Below are 14,318 nucleotides of genomic sequence, written 5' to 3'. Positions count from 1 at the left end.
ATTGAAAAAATGCGGTGCGCTTCATCATTGGTTTGCTCAGTCATCTCGAGAGTGTCGTTTAATGTTCAACAAACACCTGTGGGACATTCTAAATGAAAGACATTCTGCAACGCATAGAGCCTTATTTTCAAAATTCCGAGGTCCCACACCCGTGTCGAGGAACAAAATTGCTCACTTAAAGTTCTGTCTTTCAGGAAGACCTAAAAGAAAAAATTAGAGAAATTCGGACATGGACAGAGTTTTAGCGGAAATCTTCCATTTCGCACATACTCCGCCACGGACGATACAGAAACAGGCATCACTATGTAGGGAAGAAACTGAAAGAGTCGCCAGGTCCAGATGGGATCCCAATTCGGTTTTACTGTACGGCGTTCGCCCCTTAACTTGCTTGCATTTATCTCGAATGTCTTGTCTAACGCAAAGGCTCGAGCGACAGGAAAAAAGTGCAGCTGACCCCTGTATGTAATAAGGGTAAAGGAAGGGCCCACAAAATTACATACCGATATGCTTACGTCCATTATTTGACGGAGAAACGCATCCATGACAGCGGCAGGCCTCCATTCAGATGTGGCACAACTTTGAAGTATAGAAACGTCTTGAGCTCACAGTTCTTTATTAAGCGTTACCCATTTCAATATTTCATCATTAGTCAGAAGCTTTACAATAAAGTGTACAAGAAAATTAACGATAGAAAATATGTATATAATAACGTAAGTATGCATCTTAGTATTCCATATATAGAAATTTCAATTAGTATCGTGCTTACATGAAACTTAAGTACAAAACGTACGAAAGTGAGCATATAGGCTAGACACAATACAAATCTCATCTCATATAGGCGTATTCGACAGTGCCGTTGTCTACTCGAACAGAAGCAGTGCCAAACTGAGTATAATGGTTAAACTATCAGAGAAGTAAACGAAGGGCAGTAGGTGCAGGTGGCATTAACCATAGAAGACAAGTCAAAGAGTTACATTACTAGCAATTATGCATTGAGATTAAGTACATGTCAGAACCTTGTGAACAATTTGACAAAAATACATTTATGATACTTTTATGGAGGAGAAACTCGTATACTGACTGACAGAATGAAATGTACGTCGTTAGGTAGCATCGTAAACAACGTTACTAAGATAGTCGTTAGTCAATGATCAACACGTAAGTCATATTTGAAACGAATAACCGGTGTGATACAATATAAACATAAATCCGGTGTAGATAACAAATAAAATATAAATTGTGGAGGAATAACTTTACAACTATCACTAAATAAAAGCTGGCCGTTGTTGCCCGAGCGGTTCTAGGCGCTTCACTCTGGAACCGCGCGACCGCTACGGTCGCAGGCTCGAATCCTGCCTCGGGCATGGATGTTTGTGACGTCCTTAGGTTAGTTAGGTTTAAGTATTTCTACGTTCCATGGGGCTGTTGATCTCAGCTGTTAAGTCCCATAGTGCTCAGAGCCATTTGAACCATTTGAATTAAATAAAATGTAAGTATCACCAAATGTAGTCATATTACAGTAGAGAAACTGTGCGATCAAGATCCTTCTATATTTCAAAGTTGTGCCAAATCCTTAACGTCATTTGCTCCAGCACTCTTGGGTTTATTCCAAGTTCTGATATAATAAATGTACTTGGGGTGGAAATCTTCTGTCACGGATTCAGAAAGCATCGCTTGTGCGAAACTCTGTTTGCCCTTTTCTCACATGATATACTGCAAACCATGGATAAAGGGCAACTGGCAGATACCATGGTCGAAGTTTTCCGGAAATCGTTTGTAGCGGTGCCCCATTGCCGACTGTTAACAAAAGTATGAACACACGGAGTAGGTCTGCCGATATATGAGCGACTCGAAGACTTCTTAAGTTATATAAACCAATATGTTGTCCTCGACGGCGAGTGTCCATCAGAAACAAGGTTGCGTGTGGGTGACCCAGGCAAATGTGTCCATAAATTATCTGACAGGCAGGGTGAGCGGCAGTTTATGACTGCTAATAACGCTGTGGTGTACGGGACAATGTCGCTAAGTGACTGTAGAAGGATACAAGACGACTTAGATAGAATTTGTGGTTGGTGTGATGAATAGCAGTGTAAGTAGGCTGTTTAGGTTTTTTTATTGGTAACGCCGCCGCCACATAGCGCTCTGTATAAAAATCACTGGCTGTGCCGTGTGCAGTCTGTGGCTGGTTTGCATTGTTGTCTGCCATTGTAGTGTTGGGCAGCTGAATGCTAACAGCGCGTAGCGTTGCACAGTTGGAGGTGAGCCGCCAGCAGTGGTGGACGTGGGGGGAGAGATGGCGGAGTTTTGAAATTTGTAAGAATTGGTGTCATGAACTGCTGTATACATTATGACTAGTGAAATCATTATTGGCCACTGCCCAAAACAATTTGTAAATTTTTTTGTGGGGAGCATGGGGGCTATGTAAGTAGGCTGTTTAGGTTGTTTTATTGGTAACGCCGCCGTCACATAGCGCTCTGTATAAAAATCACTGGCTGTGCCATGTGCAGTCTGTGGCTGGTTTGCATTGTTGTCTGCCATTGTAGTGTTGGGCAGCTGGATGCTAACAGCGCGTAGCGTTGCACAGTTGGAGGTGAGCCGCCAGCAGTGGTGGACGTGGGGAGAGAGATGGCGGAGTTTTGAAATTTGTAAGAATTGGTGTCATGAACTGCTATATATTATGACTAGTGAAGTAAATACATTGTTTGTTCTCTATTAAAATCTTTCATTTGCTAACTATGCCTATCAGTAGATAGTGCCTTCAGTAGTTTGAATCTTTTATTTAGCTGGCAGTAGTGGCGCTCGCTGTATTGCAGTAGCTTGAGTAACGAAGATTTTTGTGAGGTAAGTGATTTGTGAAACGTATAGGTTATTGTTAGTCAGGGCCATTCTTTCGTAGGAATTTTTGAAAGTCAGATTGCGTTGTGCTAAAAATATTGTGTGTCAGTTTAAGCACAGTCTTGTATAAATTTATCTAAGGGGACGTTTCAGCAGTTTTCTCTAAATGCAGAAAAATGTAAGTTAATGAGGATCGGCAGGGAAAAAAATTCTGCTAATACGAATGTAACATTAGCTGGCGATTCACAGTCACATCAATTAAGTAACTCGGTATCACGTTGGAAAGCGATATGAATTGGACCAAACACATCAGGTTGGTAGTAGGGGGGGGGGGCGAATAGTTGACTTCGTTTTATTGGGGTAATTTTGGGGGTTGTGAATAAAGGAGACGGCATATACAGCGCTAGTGCAACCCATTCTTGAGCAGAGCTCGAATGTCTGGGATCCCCATCTGACCAGACTAAAGGAAGATATGGAAGCAACACAGAGGCGGAAATCGTTTGTAGCGTTTTGTGAGGGAAGTGATTTGTGAAAGGTATAGGTTAATGTTAGTCAGGGCCATTCTTTTGTAGGGATTATTGAAAGTCAGATTGCGTTGCGATAAAAACTATTGTGTGTCAGTTTAAGCACAGTCGTGTATAAATTTGTCTAAGGGGCGTTTCATAATATCAATGTGGATGTAAAAAGTGGATTCAAAATAACATCTAAGACGTGTCATGAATACGACACATGACGAAAGCATTCAAGATGCCTACACAACCTGCGGACACTCTGATGTTTCAGAGGAGGGATGCACAAGGGAAGGGCGAGCACTATACTGTATGATTATTACTCCATACTTATACTCTAACGACATATTAAAGCACCTATGCATTTTTTAAAGGAAGATTGTGATATTTTGGTAGCCATTACTGAATATGACGCCCTTAAGTAAATTACTACGCCACCCCACTTCTGCCGTTTGAGAAAATCATACTTGTAGCCATATGGGATGACAGGGGGAGTGTGAACATACTTATTGTGCAGTGTTTTGCATTTACTATGACTGTTGGACAAGTAGTGGTTGGCCTGTGAATAACCACCTCGCTCATCGTACATCAATTTCTGATGTTTCCTATCGTACCATATTTTCGTTTCTGACATATTTTAGTATCACCTCTCACTGTAGCCTCTAGCCAGAAGGATAGAGGACTCATACCGTCTGGACAGGAGCACGCAGAATGGAACACAATACCGAGAGGCACTTCCGTTTGCACGTTGAACTTTTTAACAATAACTGCTAAATATTAGCAAAAAGGAGACGGAGAAACCATTCAGACAACCCTTATAGTTTGGAATATCTTCTTCTGTCACGTTATCCGATAATTGCTGCCCTGTGTAGAGTCTTCAGCGTACTGTTTACGCCTTTCTAGTGCCTTTTCTTGGTTTATCAGTGGAATTGCCGATGTCATCTTAATGTGGCCGCCCTTGTCTTTAACTTCAGTGAAGGTTATTTAGACTTTTCTGCTGGGTGCGGAAACACAATTTGACCAAAAGTGTAGGGAATAAAGACAGCATCAAAGGAAGGACTTTCATAATAGGAACTAGCGGGTCGCAGTTGAATATTTGCGGCGCTAGGCCTGCGTGAATACGGTGGTCAGTTTGAACATTTTCTGAGACATACTTCTGTTGTTCAGTAGTTATAAATCTGTGTACAAGAGCATACTCATTTTTCATTTACTCTGACCTTTTAAGGACATACTGAAATAAGAAACAAGTTTTCATTTCTAGAGAAATAGTGTATAGTACGACAGATAAGTACGACGCACGTGTATGTGACGCTTTAAGTTTCGTTTCTTCTCATCATGACGACTGATTAGTCCAAACATTAAGGTTATCTGTATATTTTCTATGAATTATATTTGATTTTTATTAAAGACTGCCATATGTCATATTCCAATTACGTTCCTCCAGCGTCGAAAATATGCAACTGCGAATCCTAGTTCCTATACTCAAATGCCTTTGATGCTTTCTGCCCTACACGTTTGATCAAATTATTTTTGCGCACACTGAATGTGGCGAGTCAGTCCCTACGTTATTTCGTCTGTGATTTGTTCACATTTTTCTGCATCCATTTTACGTAGAGATCCCTGTACTTACTACTTATTTCACTCCTAAGTGCTGCTGTATTCCTGTCTTTCTATGAACATTGCACTTGTATCTGAGCTAGGCACTCCAGGTAGTGCATTTAATAGTGACTAGAAGAAGAAGAAGAAGAAGAAGAAGAAGAAGCCAGGGCGCTGTTGCTTTTTGAGAGCGGGGAGCCCATGTGTGATATGTGAGAGGCGTCTCAACAGTAAAAATTTGGTATGAAGTATAACATATATCTATGTGATAAGGGGTTGGCTGGTGGAGACACCTCCCATATAAATATGTTTAATGGTAAATAATGCTTTTTAAAGGGTTCATATCGTTTTGCTACTCTGGCAGATCGCCAACCCTGTAAAAGATACTCCTCTTTTCACAACACCAACCTTAAACAACCAAGGAGGTTCTACTCAGTCTCGACTCGTTATAAAGGTTCTTCAGGGGAACACAACCGAACGATATTCTCATTAACATCATGATTGCACCAAGCAGGCCACTCTGACTCTATAATGGTAGCTTGTACTATGCTGCGACGCGTGAGCACTGATCAGCGGAGGCCACGATGTTCGGATCTCGGATTTACTTCAGACCTTGTACACTTACAGTAGTCCATCAGAACAATAAGTTCAAGTAATAAGCTGTACTATTTAGGCGATTTAGATAAAATCACAAGAGAAGTTTTACTCGTCAGTGATGTGACGGTGTGTTGCGACCCTCAGTACTAGAAGGCGGCGGTGATATTAGGCGTTCATGCTCAATAATCGGTGGATTGCGACCCGCTCACTTTTTTTTAATTCATAGTTTTTTCAACAGGAACCATATTTGATACGCTTCCTGCGACTTATTGACTGATCAAGGTTTGGAAGGGTTGAGCCCAAATGAAGGTTAAGCACCATTCATAAAATGCGTAAGACAGTTTATTAAAAATTACATCATCATCATCATTTAAGACTGATTATGCCTTTCAGCGTTCTGTCTGGAGCATAGCCCCCTTATAAAATTCCTCCACGATCCCCTGTTCAGTGCTAACATTGGTGCCTCTTCTGATGTTAAACCTATTACTTCAAAATCATTCTTAACCGAATCCAGGTACCTTCTCCTTGGTCTGCCCCGACTCCTGCTACCCTCTACTGCTGAACCCATGAGTCTCTTGGGTAACCTTGTTTCTCCCATGCGTGTAACATGACCCCACCATCTAAGCCTGTTCACCCTGACTGCTACATCTACAGAGTTCATTCCCAGTTTTTCTTTGATTTCCTCACTGTGGGTACCCCCTTGCCATTGTTCCCGTCTACTAGTACCTGCTGCAGTCATCCTAGCTACTTTCAAATCCGTAACCTCAACCTTACTGATAAGGTAACCTGAATCCACCCAGCTTTCTCTCCCATACAGCAAAGTTGGACAAAAGATTGAACGGTGCACAGATAACTTAGTCTTGGTACTGACTTCCTTCTTGCAGAAGAGAGTAGATCGTAGCTGAGCGCTCACTGCATTAGCTTTGCTACACCTCGCTTCCAGTTCTTTCACTATGTTGCCATCCTGTGAGAATATGCATCCTATGTACTTGAAACTGTCCACCTGTTCTAATTTTGTTCCTCCTATTTGGCACTCAATCCGTCTATATTTCTTTTCCACTGACATTACTTTCGTTTTGGAGATGCTAATCTTCATACCACAGTCCTTACATTTCTGATCTAGCTCTGAAACATTACTTTGCAAACTTTCAATCGAATCTGCCATCACAACTAAGTCATCCGCATATACAAGACTGCTTATTTTGTGTTCACATATCTTAATCTCACCCAGCCAGTCTATTGTTTTCAACATATGACCCATAAATAATATGAACAACAGTGGAGACAGGTTGCAGCCTTGTCTTACCCCTGAAACTACTCTGAACCATGATCTCAATTTTCCGTCAATTCCAACTGCTGCCTGACTATCCATGTAAAGACCTTTAATTGCTTGCAAAAGTTTGCCTCCCATTCCATAATCTCGTAGAACAGACAATAACTTCCTCCTAGGAACCCGGTCATATGCCTTTTCTAGATCTATAAAGCATAGATACAATTCCCTGTTCCATTCATAACGCTTCTCCATTATTTGCCGTAAGCTAAATATCTGGTCCTAACAACCTCTAAGAGGCCTAAACCCACACTGATTTTCATCCAGTTGGTCCTCAACTAATACTCGCACTTTTCTTTCAACAATACCTGAGAAGATTTTACCCAAAACGCTGATTATAGAGATACCTCTGTAGTTGTTACAATCTTTCCTGTTTCCATGTTTAAAGATTGGTGTAATTACTGCTTTTGTCCAGTCTGATGGAACCTGTTCCGACTCCCAGGCCATTTCAGTTATCCTGTGTAGCCATTTAAGACCTGACATTCCACTGTATTTGATGAGTTCCGACTTAATTTCATCCACCCCAGCTGCTTTATTGCACTGCAATCTATTGACCATTTACTCCACTTCCTCAAATGTGATCCTATTTCCATCATCATTCCTATCCCATTCTACCTCGAAATCTGAAACATTACTGATCGTATTTCCACCTACATTGAGCAACTCTTCAAAATATTCCCTCCATCTGCCCAAGGCATCCATAGGATTCACCAGCAGTTTTCCTGAGCTGTCCAAAATACTTGTCATTTCCTTCTTACCTCCCTTTCGAAGACTGCTAATTACACTCCAGAATGGTTTTCCAGCAGCTTCAGCCATAGTCTCCAACCTGTTTCCAAAGTCTTCCCAAGATTTCTTCTTGGATGCTGCAATTATCTGTTTGGCTTTGTTTCTTTCTTCAACATAACTTTCTCTGTGTACCTGAGTTCTAGTACATAGCCATTTTTGATACGCCTTCTTTTTCCTTTTACAGGCTGCCTTGACTGTGTCATTCCACCAAGCTGCATGCTTCATCCTACTTTTACACATTACCGTTCCAAGACATTCTTTAGCCACTTCTAGTACTGTGTCCCTGTCCCTTGTCCATTCCTTTTCCAATGACTGTAATTGACTATATTCAACTAACTGGTACATTTCTGAGAACGCTGTTATGTACTTGTGCCTGATTTTCTTATTCTGAAGTTTCTCCACTCTTATCCACCTACATATGGACCTGACCTCCTGCACTTTCGGCCTTACAATCCCAATTTCACTGCAGATTAAATAATGATCAGTGTCATCAAAGAATCCCCTGAATACACGTGTGTCCCTTACAGCCTTCCTGAATTCCTGATCTGTTATTATATAGTCAATGACAGATCTGGTTCCCCTGCCTTCCCAAAAATTACATAACAAGATTTAAATGCTATCTCCAGAGAATGTTTTAGTAGTGATACCAATATTTAGATTAATACAGAAGAAGAGCTTTTAGGCTTCGTCAGAGTTGTTAAATAACAATTGAACAAATATTCTGAGGGTCTAATGGCAAACGATCGCCTAGATCGAATGCAATTTAGCAAGGATTATTAAGCAGTTTTTAGACTTTACAGAAATGATAATTAAATATTCACTTTTGTAGTCCTGTCTTCCTCAGTTTCGGGTAATATTACGGTAGATTTGCTATTTATACTTTATGGACCGTCTGACTACAAGTAAATGAAACACAATTTTCGTGCCATAGGCATTTCGCCTTTGTTTTCTGCAAAGCATCTTTTGTGGCAGGTTGCATTTTTAGTGTACTTCCTCTTTTTTATAAATCCCAATTTGCGACTTTTTCCCACATTTCACAGCACTAGGAACTGAACACTTGTTTTGATGCAATTCAATGCAATGCAATGCAAACCAAAACATTGCATCAAAACAAGTGTGAAATGTGGGGAAAAACAGCAAATTGGAATTTATAAGAAGAGGAACAACACCAAAAATGCAACAGGAGCGTAGTATGCAGAAAATCGTCCATGCAACCTGACTGGACATGTACGTTCCGAATGTATTCAGAGGAGAGTGACGCAGTTACCGGCGGCGAAGCAGTCCCACCCATGACGATGACGACCTTACCAGTGACATACACTACGGCCACACTGCTACGACCCCGAGTTTCGCTTTTGGGAGCAGTGGCGACAGAAAAGACGACGACCAAAGCTTGTCAGTGACCACTAGCTCTACTGAAGTGACGACCGCCTGAAGCGGCGCCCATCACAGAAGCAGGTTGTCTTTCCAAAAATGACGAAACTATTGAGCAAATAGTACAGAGAGACGAGAACGAGGATGCTGCACAAGATCCCAGCACGGCTTCCGAGACAGAAGAGCGACAGAAATCCGGATCTCTTCCCAGAAAACATAAAAAACGGAGGATAGCTCCACCTGACGCTCCTCAAAAGTACAATCAGTGCGTGAAAAGGCATAACAAATCGGTCGCAAAACCAGTGGTATGACATCCGTCCATTTTGACGTAGACCCACAGAGCCCGCATACAGCGGGAAAAGACGAATTTCGACAAGTGCAAACGCAGACGCAACAGGATGGCGAAACGAAACGGTCCACAAGTAAAGAAACAAAGAACAGGACTCCATCTCAACGTGGCCCAGAGATAGAGATGTCTCAACGCAGTGATACGAGAAACAGGGCAGATGACATTGAAGAATTTCCCGCAGATGAGGAAATGAAGGAAGTGGCACATCTACCAGGAGGAAAGATTCCAGTGTAGAAAGACAAGAAAATGAGGGACGAGACATCGTCTCGGCCAATACATGGAAAACCTTAGGCTTCGTCGACAGTGGGCCATAACGGCTTGTATACTTACTTAATTAATCATGAATTCATTACAAGCTTACAGAATTGGGACTTTGAATCTAAAAAAGATCCGTAGTGAATTAAACCTTAAGAACTTACAAGACATGCTCTATGCCTCTGATATTGATGTTATTATGTTACAAGAAGTAACAGATATTAGACTGGATGCCGTCACAGGTTACAACGCAGTCGTAAATCCAGGGAGCGACCGTGACCTCGGAACAGCGATACTCGCCAAAGAAGGAATTATCATCAAAGATGGCGAGAAACTGGCAAACTCCAGAGGTCTGGTTGTCACCATTCACAATACGCGTTTTATAAATATCTATGCACCATCTGGCACCGGGAACAGGAGGCGAAGAGCTGAATTTTATAAAGATGATATAGTTCCCCTTTTTGGTGGCCGCTACGAGTATATCATTTTTGGAGGTGACTATAATTGTGTGCTGTCTCCAAAAGACCAGACGCCGCATTTTAATAACTGTGCAGAACTCGGAGCCGTAATTACAGAACTCCGCTTAATTGATACCTGGGAGCTCAAGAACGGTGCTTTGCCGGGTTTCACTCACATTACGAATCATTCCGCTAGTCGCGTCGACAGGATCTATGTAACAGTCGACCTGGAAACGCACGTCCTCCAGACAGAGTTATGGCCCACTATATTTTCGGATCACGGTGCATACATATGTACCATGGACCTAAAACGGTAAGAAACGTATAGGGGACGAGGCTTGTGGAAGTTGAACGTGGAACACCTAAAAGACCCTGAATACCATGAAATATTCAATAACGTATGGAACGCGTGCTAGAACAAATTCACTTCATATACCTCGCCACTGGCATGGTGGATGAAATGTGTGAAACCCGCGATAAGAAAATCGCTGATGAATTACTCCCGCGAGAAAAGTGTTTGGCAAAAACGGACGATAGAATATTGCTTCCAAGTCCTTCGTGACCTATACCAATCGGATGTGAGCGTAATCGCCAACTACATGGAAATAAAACGGATTCAGGCTAAAACTTCTCGGACTGAAGCGGAAACAGCTGGAAGATCATCAAGTAAGAGCAAGACTTCACGATGCTGTAAAAGGAGAAGAAACATCAATATACCATGTGATTAATGAGAGGAAGGGGCAACGCAGGAAAATAATAACCGAACTAAGATCTTCTGACGGCAGATTACTGACGCAGCAAAGTGACCTCAAGAACGAAATTCACAAGTACTTCACAGAGTTATAAGAGAAAACGACAATGGATATCCCGGTGGACAATAACTTCATGACAGGATTCACACGCAGGCTCGACCCGGTAGAAGCAAACAACTTGTTAACTGAAATTACAGAAGAAGAAGTCGCACACGCTATAACACGAAACCCGAAAAATAAGTCTCCTGGGCCTGACGGAATCCCAGCGGAGTTTTATCAGATGTTCAGAAGGCAGTTGATTCCCAAATTAGCGTGTATCTGCAACGAATCAATGAATCCCGCCAATGGCGCCCCACACGACTTTCTAGAAGGAACCATTGTTCTAATCCCGAAACATCCTACACGAAACTCTGTAACAAATTTTAGGCCTATCACTCTCCTAAATTCTGACTATAAAATATTTGCTCGCATCATAAACGAAAGATTAAAATCAGTATTGAACACAGTCACTGGATCATATCAATCGAGCGTAGGAAAAGACAGATCAATTTACCAAAAACTGTGCGACTACAGAGATATTATTTCCATTGCCGCAGCCTGTAAAATAAAATGCGCCATCGTATCATTGGACTTTGAGAAAGCGTTCGATAGAGTCGATCATGCTTACCTTTTTCACACCATGCGTGCCATGAACTTTCCGCAAGGTTTTATCAACATTATTACAAATCTTCTGCAGAAGTCAACATCGACAGTTATGGTAAACGGTCAGTCCTGTAGGCCCATTGTAATGAAAAGTTCGGTGCAACAAGGGTGCACGATGTCTATGTCACTCTTTGCAATAGCAATCGAGCCATTACTTTTTCGCCTGAGCCACAACTTACAAGGATTCACTACACGCGGCCGTAGGATTGTCTGCAGGGCATATGCCGATGACGTTGCATTTATTGTCAGAGACAACGACGAGATAGAGGAAGCACTCGACATAATAAACAAATATGAACAAGTATCTGGTGCGAAACTGAATAGAAATAAGTCTGGCATAATGAATATTGGAAGCGGATTAGGAGTTACCATTCAGGGGCCAATAAAGGAAACTGTCACCTTGACATGTCTTGGGGTGGAGTATACAAGGAATATTCGGCAGACCATCGCAGTTAATTACAGAAGAATTCTCAACACCATCCGTGCCTTTATACGCCAGCACAATATCCGTACTCTAGATGAGATACAAAGAGTGGCTCTCGTCAACATTTATTTGTTCTCTAAATTAAATTACGTGGCGCAAGCCGTGCCAATGCCGAGGGAAGTGGCGAACAAGATTTTGGCTACTTTTGGCCACTTCGCCAGCCGCGGCCACATCTTCATAGTCAAGTACCAAACGTTGACTCTACCGACTGGGAAAGATGGATTGAATCTCACAGACGTTTACAATAAAACACAAGCATTGTACGACTGTAAAACATATAAACTGTGGAAGCGGTCAGTCAACAGTGTCGCCGCATTCTTGTTAAATGAAATAGCGCCGGCCAGCCAGGACGCCCCAATAGACGTTCACCACATCCCAAATGAACTCTACCACCTAAAACATTTCTTCGTAGAATATAGCTACATTAGACTGGGAACACCCGATGAAGATGTCATCAAAGTCAAGAAAATCTACCAAAACTTAATGATCTTTCACACCAAGAACATCATAGAACAAAAATACGTCGGTCACTCTTGGTATGATATCTGGAGGAACAGACATCACCCGTATTTACCAACAAAAGTGCGGTCATTGTGGTACTACACTCCTGGAAATGGAAAAAAGAACACATTGACACCGGTGTGTCAGACCCACCATACTTGCTCCGGACACTGCGAGAGGGCTGTACAAGCAATGATCACACGCACGGCACAGCGGACACACCAGGAACCGCGGTGTTGGCCGTCGAATGGCGCTAGCTGCGCAGCATTTGTGCACCGCCGCCGTCAGTGTCAGCTTGTTTGCCGTGGCATACGGAGCTCCATCGCAGTCTTTAACACTGGTAGCATGCCGCGACAGCGTGGACATGAACCGTATGTGCAGTTGACGGACTTTGAGGGAGGGCGTATAGTGGGCATGCGGGAGGCCGGGTGGACGTACCGCCGAATTGCTCAACACGTGGGGCGTGAGGTCTCCACAGTACATCGATGTTGTCGCCAGTGGTCGGCGGAAGGTGCACGTGCCCGTCGAACTGGGACCGGACCGCAGTGACGCACGGATGCACGCCAAGACCGTAGGATCCTACGCAGTTCCGTAGGGGACCGCACCGCCACTTCCCAGAAAATTAGGGACACTGTTGCTCCTGGGGTATCGGCGAGGACCATTCGCAACCGTCTCCATGAAGCTGGGCTACGGTCCTGCACACCGTTAGGCCGTCTTCCGCTCACGCCCCAACATCGTGCAGCCCGCCTCCAGTGGTGTCGCGACAGGCGTGAATGGAGGGACGAATGGAGACGTGTCGTCTTCAGCGATGAGAGTCGCTTCTGCCTTGGTGCCAATGATGGTCGTATGCGTGTTTGGCGCCGTGCAGGTGAGCGCCACAATCAGGACTGCATACGACCGAGGCACACAAGGCCAACACCCGGCATCATGGTGTGGGGAGTGATCTCCTACACTGGCCGTACACCTCTGGTGATCGTCGAGGGGGACACTGAATAGTGCACGGTACATCCAAACCGTCATCGAACCCATCGTTCTACCATTCCTAGACCGGCAAGGGAACTTGCTGTTCCAATAGGACAATGCACGTCCGCATGTATCCCGTGCCACCCAACGTGCTCTAGAAGGTGTAAGTCAACTACCCTGGCCAGCAAGATCTCCGGATCTGTCCCCCATTGAGCATGTTTGGGAGTGGATGAAGCATCGTCTCACGCGCTCTGCACGTCCAGCACGAACGCTGGTCCAACTGAGGCGCCAGGTGGAAATGTCATGGCAAGCCGTTCCACAGGACTGCATCCAGCATCTCTACGATCGTCTCCATGGGAGAATAGCAGCCTGCATTGCTGCGAAAAGTGGATATACACCGTACTTGTGCCGACATTGTGCATGCTCTGTTGCCTGTGTGTATGTGCCTGTGGTTCTGTCAGTGTGATCATGTGATGTATCTGACCCCAGGAATGTGTCAATAAAGTTTCCCCTTCCTGGGACAATGAATTCACGGTGTTATTATTTCAATTTCCAGGAGTGTATTTTGTGAATAGGAAATTTCCAACGAACTCCAGACTACATTCCATTCACCTGGCTGATTCTCCTTTGTGTACCACTTGCAACCTGATTGATACAGATGTCCATAAATTTGTCTGTGGAAATGCGAATAATATATGGTTGTCAATCAGAAAAAAATTAGCAACTATGCAGAGAAAAACCACCGTATTTCATAACGCCAGCGTGCCTTTTATACCCGGAAGAAGAGCTATACCCCACCTGGAAGAAAAATGACGTCAACTGGTTGA

At 43.3% G+C, this 14,318-nt stretch overlaps 1 protein-coding gene across 2 annotated transcripts in view; it reads right to left on the bottom strand.

The window, feature by feature from the left end:
- Positions 1–14,318, bottom strand: part of LOC126279664 (solute carrier organic anion transporter family member 74D-like) — a 147,784-nt gene that overhangs the window by 92,875 nt on the left and 40,591 nt on the right. The window lies entirely within an intron of this gene.

Source organism: Schistocerca gregaria, chromosome 1 (genome assembly GCF_023897955.1).
Source record: "Schistocerca gregaria isolate iqSchGreg1 chromosome 1, iqSchGreg1.2, whole genome shotgun sequence".
Taxonomy (NCBI): Eukaryota; Metazoa; Arthropoda; class Insecta; order Orthoptera; family Acrididae; genus Schistocerca; species Schistocerca gregaria.
The sequence above is the reverse complement of the archived record's forward strand: the minus strand, read 5'-3'. Positions and strand labels throughout refer to the sequence as shown.